This window comes from Ambystoma mexicanum, chromosome 2p (assembly GCF_040938575.1).
Source record: "Ambystoma mexicanum isolate Mex_15411 chromosome 2p, UKY_AmexF1_1, whole genome shotgun sequence".
NCBI lineage: Eukaryota > Metazoa > Chordata > Amphibia > Caudata > Ambystomatidae > Ambystoma > Ambystoma mexicanum.
The window spans coordinates 1,013,625,995-1,013,639,498 of NC_090923.1; the positions used below are offsets into that span (position 1 = coordinate 1,013,625,995).

The 13,504-nt window shown below is 55.2% G+C and overlaps 1 pseudogene; it reads right to left on the bottom strand.

Annotated features, from left to right (window-relative positions):
* Nucleotides 1–13,504, bottom strand: part of LOC138567031 (solute carrier family 35 member F3-like) — a 326,350-nt pseudogene that overhangs the window by 169,434 nt on the left and 143,412 nt on the right.

The window sequence follows — 13,504 nt, forward strand, 5'->3', positions numbered from 1 at the left end:
ACAGGAGCAAGTGCAGATCCAGAATGGGATGCCCAGGAGCAGGAAAGGCCCCAGACGGGGATGGGCAGGAGCAGGTGTGGATCCAGGCTAGGGATGGGCAGGAGAAGGTGATGCTCCAGGCTGGGATGCACAGGAGCAGGTGAGGCTCCAGGCTGGGGTGCACAGGAGCAGGTGAGGCTCCAGACGCGGATGGGCAGGACAGGTATGCATCCAGGCTAGAGATGTGCCTGAGCAGGTGAGGCTCCAGACTGGGATGTGCAGCAGCAGGTGAGTCTCCAGACTGGGATGTACAGGAGCAGGTGCAGCTCCAGACTGGGATGCCCAGGAGCAGGTGAGGCCCCAGACGGGGATGGGCAGGAGCAGGTGTGGATCCAGGCTAGGGATGGGCAGGAGAAGGTGATGCTCCAGGCTGGGATGCACAGGAGCAGGTGAGGCTCCCAACTGGGATGTGCAGGATCAGGTGAGAATCCAGACGCGGATAGCCAGGACAGGTATGCATCCAAGCTAGGGATGTGCAGGAGCAGGTGAGGGTCCAGACGCGGATGGGCAGGACAGGTATGCATCCAGGCTAGGGATGTGCAGGAGCAGGTGAGGCTCCAGACTGCATTGTGCAGGAACAGGTGAGGCTCCCAACTGGGATGTGCAGGAGCAGGTGAGGATCCAGATGCAGATGGGCAGGACAGGTATGCATCCAGGCTAGGGATGTGCCGGAGCAGGTGAAGCTCCAGACTGGGATGTGCAGCAGCAGGTGAGTCTCCAGACTGGGATGTACAGGAGCAGGTGAAGCTCCAGAATGGGATGTGCAGGAGTAGGTGAGGATCCAGATGGGGATGGGTAGGAGCATGTGTGGATCCAGGCCACGGATTTGCATGAACAGGTGCGCCTCCAGACTGGGATGTGCAGGAGCAGGTGAGGCTCCAGATTAGGATGTGCAGGAGCAGGTGAGGCTTCAGACTGGGATGCGCAGGAGCAGGTGAGGCTCCAGACTGGGATGCGCAGGAGCAGGTGAGGCTCCAGACTGGGATGGGCAGGAGCAGGTGAGGCCCCAGACAGGGATGGGCAGGAGCAGGTGTGGATCTAGGCTTGGGATGTGCAGGAGCAGCTGAGGCTCCAGACTGGGATGTGCAAGGACAAGTTGAGGCTCCAGACTGGGATGCGCAGGAGCAGGTGAGGTTCCAGACCTGGATACGCAGGGTCAGGTGAGGCTCAAGGCCGGGATGTGCAGGAGCAGGTGAGGCTCCAGACTGGGATGCGCAGAAGCAGGTGAGTCTGCAGGCTGGGATGTGCAGGAGCACATGAGGCTCCAAACTGGGATGCGCAAGGAGCAGGTGAGGCTCCAGACTGGGATGGGCAAGAGAGACTCCAGACTGGGATGTGCAGGAGCAGGCAAGGCTACATACTCAGATGTGCAGGAGCAGGTGAGGCTTCAGACTGGGATGCGCAGGAGCAGGTGAGGCTCCAGACTGGGATGGGCAGGAGCAGGTGAGGCCCCAGACAGGGATGGGCAAGAGAGACTCCAGACTGGGATGTGCAGGAGCAGGCAAGGCTACATACTCAGATGTGCAGGAGCAGGTGAGGCTTCAGACTGGGATGCGCAGGAGCAGGTGAGGCTCCAGACTGGGATGGGCAGGAGCAGGTGAGGCCCCAGACAGGGATGGGCAGGAGCAGGTGTGGATCTAGGCTTGGGATGTGCAGGAGCAGCTGAGGCTCCAGACTGGGATGTGCAAGGACAAGTTGAGGCTCCAGACTGGGATGCGCAGGAGCAGGTGAGGTTCCAGACCTGGATACGCAGGGTCAGGTGAGGCTCAAGGACGGGATGTGCAGGAGCAGGTGAGGCTCCAGACTGGGATGCGCAGAAGCAGGTGAGTCTGCAGGCTGGGATGTGCAGGAGCACATGAGGCTCCAGACTGGGATGCGCAAGGAGCAGGTGAGGCTCCAGACTGGGATGCACTGGAGCAGGCGCGGCTCCAGACTGTGATGCTGAGGAGCAGGTGCCGCTCCAGACTGGGATGTGCAGGAGCAGGTGAGGCTCCAGACTTCGATGCGCAGGAGCAGGTGAGGCACCCGACTGGGATATGCATGAGCAGGCGAGGCTCCAGACTGGGATGGGCAGGAGCAGGCGAGGCTCCAAACTGGGATGGCAGGTGAGGCTCCAAAGTGGGATGAGCAGGAGCAGGTGAGGTTGCAGACTGGGATGCCTCCAGACTGGGAGGTACAGGAGCAGGTGAGGCTCCAGAATGGGATGTGCAGGAACAGGTGAGGCTCCAAACTGGGGTGTCCAGGAGCAGGTGAGGATCCAAACGGGGATGGGCAGGACATGTATGCATCCAGGCTAGGGATGTGCTGGAGCAGGTGAGGCTCCTGACTGGGATGTGCAGCAGCAGGTGAGTCTCCAGACTGGGATGTACAGGAGCAGGTGAGGATCCAGAATGGGATGTGCAGGAGCAGGAGAGGATCCAGATGGGGAAGGGTAGGAGCAGGTGTGGATCCAGGCCACGAATTTGCAGGAACAGGTGCGGCTCCAGCCTTGGATGTGCAGGAGCAGGTGAGGCTCCAGGCTCGGATGTGCAGGAGCAGGTGAGGCTCCAGACTGGGATGGCTCCAGACTGGGATGTGCAGGAGCAGGTGAGGCTACTGGCTGGGAAGCGCAGGAGCAGGTAGGGTTCCAGACTTGGGTGTGCAGGAGCAGGTGAGGCTCCAAACTGGGATCGGCAGGAGAGGCTCCAGACTGGGATGCGCAGGAGCAGGTGAGGCACCCGACTGGGATATGCATGAGCAAGCGAGGCTCCAGACTGGGATGGGCAGGAGCAGGCGAGGCTCCAAACTGGGATGGCAGGTGAGGCTCCAAACTGGGATGGGCAGGAGCAGGTGAGGCTGCAGACTGTGATGGCTACAGACTGGGATGTGCAGGAGCAGGTGAGCCTTCAGACTGGGATGTGTAGCAGCAGGTGAGTCTCCAGACTGGGAGGTACAGGAGCAGGTGAGGCTCCAGAATGGGATGTGCAGGAGCAGGTGAGGATCCAGATGGGGATGGGTAGGAGAAGGTGTGGATTCAGGTCACAGGTGTGCAGGAAGAGGTGCGGCTCCAGACTGGGATGTGCAGGAGCAGGTGAGGCTCCAGACTAGGATGGCTCCAGACTCAGATGTGGAGGAGCAGGTGAGGCTCCAGGCTGGGAAGCTCAGGAGCAGGTGAGGTTCCAGACTTGGATGTGCAGGAGCAGGTGAGGCTCCAAACTGGGATGGGCAGGAGAGGCTCCAAACTGGGATGTGCAGGAGAAGGCAAGGCTCCATACTCAGATGTGCAGGAACAGGGGAGGCTCCAGACTGGGATGTGCAGGAGCAGGTTAGGCGCCCGACTGGGATGTGTATGAGCAGGCAAGGCTCCAGACTGAGATGGGCAGGAGCAGATGAGGCTCCAAACTGGGATGGGCAGTAGCAGGTGAGGCTCCAAAATGGGATGGGCAGGAGCAGGTGAGGCTCCAGACTGGGATGGCTTCAGACTGGGATTTGCAAGAGCAGATGAGGCTCCAGATGGGAATGTGCAGGTGAGGCTCCAGACTGGGATATGCAGGAGCAGGTCAGGCTCCAGATTGGGATGTGCAGGAGCAGGTCAGGCTCTAGATTGGGATGTGCCGGAGCACGTGAGGATCCAGACTAGCAATGTGCCGCAGCAGGTACGGCTTCAGACTGGGATGTGCAAGAGCAGATGAGGCTCCAGACTGGGATGGGCAGGAGCAGGTGAGGCGCCAGACAGTGATAGGCAGGAGCAGGCGAGGCTCCAGACTGGGATGGGCAGGAGCAGGTGAGGCGCCAGACAGTGATAGGCAGGAGCAGGCGAGGCTCCAGACTGGCATGGGCACGAGTAGGCGAGGCTCCAGACTGGGATGAACAGGAGCAAGTGTGGCTCCAGACAGGGATGGGCAGGAGCAGGTGTGGATCCAGGCTAGGGATGCACAGGAGCAGGTGAGGCTCCAGGCTGGTGTGCGAAGGAGCAGGTGAGGCTCCAGTCTGTGATGCGCAGTAGCAGGTGCGGCTCCAGACTGAGATGTGCAGGAGCAGGTGAGGCTCCAGAATGCGTTGTGCAGGAACACGTGAGGCTCCCAACTGGGATTACAGGAGCAGGTGAGGATCCAGACGCAGATGGGCAGGACAGGTATGCATCCAGGCTAGGGATGTGCCGGAGCAGGTGAGGCTCCAGACTGGGATGTGCAGGAGCAGGTGAGTCTCCAGACTGGGATGTACAGGAGCAGGTGAAGCTCCAGAATGAGATGTGCAGGAGCAGGTGAGGATCCAGATGGGGATGGGTAGGAGCAGGTGTGGATCCAGGCCACGGATTTGCATGAACAGGTGCGGCTCCAGACTGGGATGTGCAGGAGCAAGTGAGGCTCCAGACTGGGATATGTAGGAGCAGGTCAGGCTCCAGATTGGGATGGGCAGGAGCAGGTCAGGCTCTAGATTGGGATGTGCCGGAGCAGGTGAGGATCCAGACTAGTGATGTGCCGGAGCAGGTGAGGCACCAGACTGGGATGCGCAGGAGCAGGTGAGGCTCCATACTGGGATGTGCAGGAGCAGGTGTGGCTTCAGACTGGGATGTGCAGGAGCAGGCGAGCCTCCATACTGGGATACGCAGGAGCAGACGAGACTCCAGACTATGATGGGCAAGAGCAGATGAGGCTCCAGACTGGGATAGGCAGGAGCAGGTGAGGCGCCAGACGGTGATGGGCAGGAGCAGGCGAGGCTCCAGACTGGGATGGGCAGGAGTAGGCGAGGCTCCAGACTGGGATGGGCAGGGGCAGGTGAGGCTCCAGACTGGGATATGTAGAAGCTAGTGAGTTTCCAGACTGGGATGGACAGGAGCAGGTGGGGCTCCAGACTCGAATGGGCAGGAGCAAATAAGGCTCCAGGCAGGAGGGGACAGGAGCAGGTGAGGTTCCAGGCTGGGATGTGCAAGGAGCAGATGAGGCTTCAGACTGGATTGCTCCAGACTGGGATGTGCAGGAGCAGGCAAGGCTCCAGACTGGGATGAACAGGAGCAAGTGCGGCTCCAGACGGGGATGGGCAGGAGCAGGTGTGGATCCAGGCTAGGGATGCACAGGAGCAGGTGAGGCTCCAGGCTACGGATGCACAGGAGCAGGTGAGGCTCCAGGCTGGTGTGCCAAGGAGCAGGTGAGGCTCCAATCTGTGATGCGCAGGAGCAGGTGCGGCTCCAGACTGAGATGTGCAGGAGCAGGTGAGGCTCCAGACTGTGTTGTGCAGGAACAGGTGAGGCTCCCAACTGGGATGTGCAGGAGCAGGTGAGGATCCAGACGCGGATGGGCAGGACAGGTATGCATCCAGGCTAGGGATGTGCCGGAGCAGGTGAGGCTCCAGACTGGGATGTGCAGCAGCAGGTGAGTCTCCAGACTGGGATGTACAGGAGCAGGTGAAGCTCCAGAATGGGATGTGCAGGAGCAGGTGAGGATCCAGATGGGGATGGGTAGGAGCAGGTGTGGATCCAGGCCACGGATTTGCATGAACAGGTGCGGCTCCAGATTGGGATGTGCAGGAGCAGGTGAGGCTCCAGATTAGGCTGTGCAGGAGCAGGTGAGGCTCCAGGTTGGGAAGCGCAGGAGCAGGTGGGGCTCCAGTCTTGGATGTGCAGGGTCAGGTGAGGCTTCAAACTGGGATGCGCAGGAGCAGGTGAGGCTCCAGGCTTGGGATGTGCAGGAGCAGGTGAGGCTCCAGACTGGGATGTGCAAGGACAAGTTGAGGCTGCAGACTGGGATGCGCAGGAGCAGGTGAGGCTCCAGACCTGGATACGTAGGGACAGGTGATGTTCAAGGCCGGGATGTGCAGGAGCAGGTGAGGCTCCAGAGTGGGATACGCAGAAGCAGGTGAGTCTCCAGGCTGGTATGCACAGGAGCAGGTGAGGCTCCAGGCTGGGATGTGCAGGAGCACGTGAGAGCTCCAGACTGGGATGCACAAGGAGCAGGTGAGGCTCCAGACTGGGATGCACTGGAGCAGGTGCGGCTCCAGATTGTGATGCTGAGGAGCGGTGCCGCTCCAGACTGGGATGTGGAGAAGCAGGTGAGGCTCCAAACTGGGGTGTCCAGGAGCAGGTGAGGATCTAAACGGGGATGGGCAGGACAGGTATGCATCCAGGCTAGGGATGTGCTGGAGCAGGTGAGGCTCCTGACTGGAATGTGCAGCAGCAGGTGAGTCTCCAGACTGGGATGTGTATGAGCAGGCGAGGCTCCAAACTGGGATGGGCAGGAGAGGCTGTAGACTGGGATGTGCAGGAGAAGGCAAGGCTCCATACTCAGATGTTCAGGAGCAGGGGAGGCTCCAGACTGGGATGTGCAGGAGCAGGTTAGGCTCCCGACTGGGATGTGTATGAGCAGGCGAGGCTCCAGACTGGGATGGGCAGGAGCAGGTGAGGCTCCAAACTGGGATGGGCAGGAGCAGATGAGGCTCCAAACTGGGATGAGCAGTAGCAGGTGAGGCTCCAAACTGAGATGGGCAGGAGCAGGTGAGGCTCCAGACTGGAATGGCTCCAGACTGGGATGTGCAGGAGCAGATGAGGCTCCAGATGGGAATGTGCAGGAGCAGGTGAGGCTCCAGACTGGGATATGCAGGAGCAGGTCAGGTTCCAGATTGGGATGTGCAGGAGCAGGTCAGGCTTCAGATTGGGATGTGCCAGAGCAGGTGAGGATCCAGACTAGCGATGTGCCCTAGCAGGTGAGGCTCCAGACTGGGATGCGCAGGAGCAGGTGAGGCGCCATACTGGGATGTGCAGGAGCAGGTGCGGCTTCAGACTGGGATGTGCAGGAGTAGGCGAGGCTCCATACTGAGATACGCAGGAGCAGGCGAGACTCCAGACTACGATGGGCAAGAGCAGATGAGGCTCCAGACTGGGATGGGCAGGAGCAGGTGAGGCGCCAGACGGTGATGGGCAGGAGCAGGCGAGGCTCCAGACTGGGATGGGCAGGAGCAGGCGAGGCTCCAGACTGGGATGGGCAGGAGTAGGCGAGGCTCCAGACTGGGACGGGCAGGGGCAGGTGAGGCTCCAGACTGGGATATGTAGGAGCTAGTGAGTTTTCAGACTGGGATGGGCAGGAGCAGGTGGGGATCCAGACTAGAATGGGCAGGAGCAGATAAGTCTCCAGGCGGGGAGGGGCAGGAGCAGGAGAGGTTCCAGGCTGGGATACGCAAGGAGCAGGTGAGTCTCCAGGCTGGGATGTGCAAGGAGCAGGTGAGGCTTCAGACTGGGATTGCTCCAGACGGATGTGCAGGAGCAGGCGAGTCTCCAGACTGGGATTGCTCCAGACTAGGATTGGGAAGATCAGGTGAGGCTCCAGGCTGGGATGTGCAGGAGCAGGCGAGGCTCCAGGCTGGGATGGCTCCTGACTGGGATGTACAGGAGCAGACTGGGATTGCTCCAGACTAGGATGGGCAAGAGCAGGTGAGGCTCCAGGCTGGGATGGGCAGGAGCAGGCGAGGCTCCAGACTGGGATGGGCAAGAGTAGCAAAGGCACCAGACTGGGATGGGCAGGGGCAGGTGAGGCGCCAGACTGGGATATGTAGGAGCTAGTGAGTTTCCAGAATGGGATGGGCAGGAGCAGATAAGGCTCGAGGCGGGGGGGGGCAGGAGCAGGTGAGGTTCCAGGCTGGGATGTGTAAGGAGCAGGTGAGGCTTCAGACTGGGATTGCTCCAGACTGGGATGTGCAGGAGCAGGCGAGGCTCCAGACTGGGATTGCTCCAGACTAGGATGGGCAAGAGCAGGTGAGGCTCCAGGCTGGGATGTGCAGGAGCAGGCGAGGCTCCAGGCTGGGATGGCTCCTGACTGGGATGTGCAGGAGCAGGTGAGGCTCCAGACTGGGATTGCTCCAGACTGGGATGTGCAGGAGCAGGTGAGGCTCCAGACTGGGATTGCTCCAGACTAGGATGGGCAAGAGCATGTGAGGCTCCAGGCTGGGATGTGCAGGAGCAGGCGAGGCTCCAGGCTGGGATGGCTCCTGACTGGGATGTGCAGGAGCAGGCGAGGCTCCAGACTGGGATTGCTCCAGACTGGGATGTGCAGGAGCAGGTGAGGCTCCAGACTGGGATTGCTCCAGACTAGGATGGGCAAGAGCAGGTGAGGCTCCAGGCTGGGATGTGCAGGAGCAGGCGAGGCTCCAGGCTGGGATGGCTCCAGACTGGGATGTGCAGGAGCAGGTGAGGCTCCAGACTGGGATTGCTCCAGACTGGGATGTGCAGGAGCAGGTGAGGATCCAGACTAGGGATGTGCAGAGCCAGGCACAGGCTCACAACAAGGTTTTAAAAAGGCTTAAGCATAGAGCAAATGTAAAGGGGCTGTCATTCACCCAGAAGAGATGTTCCAGGTGGGGTTAGGATGGGTCCCCGCTTTCCAGTGCTAGTGGCACCTGGAATGTTAACGCTTCTGTTTCCCTGATAAAGGAATGTTCTCTTCCTAATACCCTCTCTGTCCCTGGTTTACAGACACCCCCTACCCTAATGCTCACTCTGGTACATACAAATATACCTTCTTAATGCCCCATGGTATACAACCATGCTCTGTAACCTGATAATCAGGCCTTCGAGTCCCTATCCTCCCAGCCCCCATCCCCTGGTACATGAGCGCCTCCTTTTCATAAGGCCATCTCAGGCCTGCATGCATGGGCATTGCATTTATAATATCCCTTTTTAACACTGGTTCACGAGCATCTGCTTTCATGCCCCTTCTGGCCCCAGAACATGGGCATGGCCTTTTTAAACCCCCCCGACACCCCTTCCTTGCACCTTATGTTGGCATCTTTTGTTCTCATGCCCCGCCCTCACCCTAACATATAACCACAGGTTCCAGTGAATGAGCAGCTACTTTCTTATTGCTTCTCTTGCATGTGGGCATCACCTTTTCTAATGCCCTCTCTGGCACTGGCCCATGGGCATCTCTAGCCCTGGTCTGCAGGGATCTCCTTTTCTAATGTCCCATGAGGCCCTTCAGCAGTGGGCATTATTTTACGAAATGGGCCCTTTTATAAACAGCCTTCATCTCCCCAGAGAGGACATAATACTTCCTATCACGGGCACTTCCTCAATGCCCCTTCTTCTGACCCTCACAGTGACTACCTCTCCTCAGCCCATTCTGTCTCTAGTAAAGCGCGCGCCAGGCTTCCACGGTGCGCCCTCCCTCTCTCCAGCCCACGGAGAACTGCTAATGAACGGCTGCTCGCCCCCCTGCTCCTACCTACCAAAGAACAGGCCAGAGAGGGCGCAGAGCTGGTCCCAGGGCACGTGGCGGTCCGACGACCAGTGTTCCATCCTGGTGAAGTGGAGGAGAGCAGGCACCCAGGACAGGAAGGCAGCATTCAGGGCCCCCAAAGCCGAAAGAAACACAGACGCCTCGCCCAACTTCACTGGCCCAATCAGCATCTTGAAGAGTACCTGTGACGTGCCGAAAACACAAGAAAGGTTATGGGGCGGCTAATGGTCACGTGGGCCTTCTTAAAAAAACGTACCATCGCCTCATTCACGCCTCATGCTTGCCTTTATGATAGAATAGCTTGAAGGCCCTCGTTTTACATTTTTAGCCTACAGTTATTTTGAAAGTGCTTCCCAAGAAAGGTCAAGTAACAATTTCCATAGCAGACCCCTCCCCCATCCCGAGGTCTGAGATTGTGCGGGTTTTGCCCACCATTGGGGTGAACGATCAGCTGTTTGGATTCTCCAACCAGCTGCTCCCCCACAGGACCCAATGCAAATTAGAAAACGGCCTTCGGAACTGGAGGTAGAAAGTTTGAGAGTTCCGAAACAGCTCATGGCCCTGAAAGGTGAATTTATCTTCTATTGCCAGCCCCGAAAAAAAGGTGCACATTCAAAGATACAGAATAACAAAAACGTATGAAGCTTCGCAGAACATACAAAAAACACAATCCAAGAAAAATACCCGCCAACCCCAATGGAGGCTGGTGACATTTTTAATTGGAAGGGCATACATTTTCTATGAATATTCCAGAGCGACCAAGCACAGCGAGGGAACCTAAATCATCCAGAGAGGCTTGGACGTGTTCTCTCCCAAGAAAAGATGTAAAATAGTAAATTAAAATGGTGCATTTTACGGCACTCTTTCAGAGAACATTTTGGTTAAAAGCCAAATAGTTTGCAATCGGTCTGTAGTGTAACACATGAAAAAATCCAATAGATGCAAGTCATCAATAGAGCTCAGGGGCATTTTCCAAAACATTTTCAAGATGCCTTTTCCCACAATATGCCAGTATAGAACCATTTTCATGCTGGCTGCATCAGAAACACGGCAGTATGCCAGTATTCCCATATAGACAAACACTCATGTTTGCTTGCTCATTATGTCAGTAAGGATACTACAGAAATTCATGTCCATGCTGGTTCTGCCAATATATTCCAGTATCCTCACGTGAGAACATATTCCTGTTGGCTGAGCCAGTAAAAATGCCATGCCGCGGTAAGAAAACATGTCCAGACTGACTGCACCAATGTAGGCCGGTATGGCCACGTAAGAACACTCCTCATGTTGGTTTTTACAGTTCATGCCAGAATAAAATGCCACACCACAGTAAGAAAACATGTCCATATTGACTGCACCAATCTAGCCATGAAGAACACTTATCATGCTGCATTTACCCTTGGTGCCAGTAAAAAAAATGTCATGACACAGTACAAAAACATGTGCAGGCTGGCTGCACCAATGTAGACCAGTATAGCCATGTAATAACACTTCTATTTGATTTACCCTTTGTGATGATTCACAGGATCTTGTCACTTGTCCCCAGAGGGGAGGCCTTCCCTGTGAGGCTATGGAGATGAGCCAGCTACGCAACATTCGTTCTATGGGTGGCAGTAAGTAGGACCTCACAGGCAGATACTCCTTTCTTGGGGATAAGGACTCCTGTTCCGTCAAGGAACTCCCTAAATCCCTCTATGAAGAATCATTGAAACCATCAAGGCTTCAGGAGAAACATCCTCCATAAGTCAATGGGGGTCATTCCGACGCTGCTGGTCTGGAAAAAAGTGCTTGTATTTCCGTATAACAGCACTTTTCCAGACCGGCAGAGTACAATTTTGCTGGTGGGGGTTGACTGATTTACTTCCAACCAAGAGCTGGAGGTAAATCAGGTCCCACCATCAAAAACAGCTGGTATTACCAGCACTAGTATTGCTGGTCCCTGTAATACCGTCAATCTCATTCATGGAATGGGGAATGACCGCTGTTGCCGGCACCTGTAATATCCTGGAAATTCCAGGATATTAGGCAGCAATAAGGGTAGGTCCATTTGCCGGTATCCTGACGGAATAACCGGCGGGATACTGGCAAACCTATAATGACCCCCAATGTTTGTTATTGTAATGTTACACCAATTTACCACAAGATAAACACACATACTGAGATGAAGAAGAGGATACCAGAAATAAAGATTACACAGTGGTCGGCCGCTAGCAGCCATACTGGGACTAAGCAGATTGAGTGAGTAAGAGCAGCCATGAGAGAGAGACAAAGGACTATGGTACTACGCTGGAGAGAGATCATTACTTTCCCATAAAAACAGAAGAAGGACCAACGTATGTTGTTGGTGGAACACGGGAGGGTCAAAGATGGCGAGAGCAAGAAACAAGAGAGACAGTGGAGGGTTTCAGTCGAGAGGATACCGGCAACCAAGAGGCAGAAGAAACACAGAGAGGGCAGAAAGCAAACTGTGTATGCACAATAATGAGAATCGAGGTGGTGGCGTGATCCTGAAAAGGTTGACCGACTGGTCCTCAAAGCAGAGACCGCAGCTGGAAAAGCTCTGCGGAGCCACGCACTGGGGCCGGAAGAAAGAAGACACACTAGACACGCACAAGATATGAGAGGCAGCCCTACTCTACAGGAAGGACCGGTGATGCCAATCCATCAGAGTAGAGGTAACGGGAGTGGCGGGAGACCCAGGAGGGGAACACAGCAGGAAGAGCCTCAGGGGACTAATCGTACTCATCCCAGTGGTTTTGAATACTTTAAAGAAAGTGAAGAGTTTAAGGGGATTCATCATACTCATCCCAATGGTTGCTGATACCTTAAAGAAAGTGAAGAATATAAGGGAACTCATCATACACGTTCCAGTGGTTGTGAAACCTTAAAGAAAGTGAGGAGTACAAAGGAGCTCATCATACTCGTCCCAGTGGTTGTGAATACCTTAAAGAAGATGAAGGACAGACAGTTTATTAAGTCCAAGGAGTGGTTGAAGTGTGACCCATGATAGAAAGCCAGCTACAGACACAGCAAGAGTCCAAAAGGGATAAGGGTCAAGACTCTATTGTGAGAAATCAAGGAACTGTATTTAAAGCCTTATGGATGCAGAACGGATGGATGGAGAACGGATCATTACTTTGGACTGACTTACTGACGACAAGCCCCATAGTTAGTTTTATGTTAGGTAGAGCAAATGTTTGTGATAGGGACAGATTGGCCTTTTCTTATTATTTTGATAAAAATAATTGTAAGAATGCCACCATTTGGTCGCCCTCTTCTTCTGGCCTACCACATCTTGATGCAAGTAAAATATGGAATGCCACAATAAGAAAATAGATCCAGATTGCCTGCACCAATGCATTTCAGTTTTGCCAGCTGAAGATTATGTTTGCTTTACCCTTGAGGCCTAATAAAAAATATCACACCACAGTAAGAAAATATACCCAGACTGGATGCACCAATGAAGACCAGTCTAGCCACTTAATACTCATCAGGGGGCTTTACCCATAATGACTAGTAAAACAGTATACAGCACAATAGGAAAATGTCATGCCACAATAAGAAAACATGTCCAGACTTCCTGCACCAATGCAGTTGAGTCTAGCAATGTAAGAACACTCATCACACTGGCTTTACCCTGGATGGCAGTAACAAATATTATGCCACAGTAAAACAATATATCCAGACTGGTTGCACCAATGTAGGGCAGTAAAGTCACTTAACAACACTTTGTATGTTTGCATTACCCTTGATGCCCTGTAAAACATGTCATGCAATAGTAAGAACATATATTCAGACTAGCTGCACAAATGTAGGCCAGTCTGCCCACGTAATAACACGTATCATTTTTCTTTAACATTGCTCCTCTCCCCTCCCATGGCACTATGGCCCGTGTCTCCCTCTTTCTTCCACACCCCACCAGCACACACATATTGGCGGTGACACAATGGCATCTCTTCCCACCAGCATTTAAACTCCATTCCCACCCGCCCCCACTATCCCTGCGCACACACATATATACGCATACACACAAATGCATATATGCGACCCATTAACGCTTGCAGAGAACCCCACACATGTTCTTGTCCTGAGCTTGCTGCTGCATGGTGACCCTGAGTCGGCTGGCCTGTCTCTTAGCTAGCATAAAGGTGCATGGTAGCACTAATGGTGCACATTTTAGAGACCAGATTGTGTGCGCCCTGCGTGCTTCTGAATAATCTGGTTTGCGGCTTTTGGTAGAGCCCATTGTGCCCCACAAAACA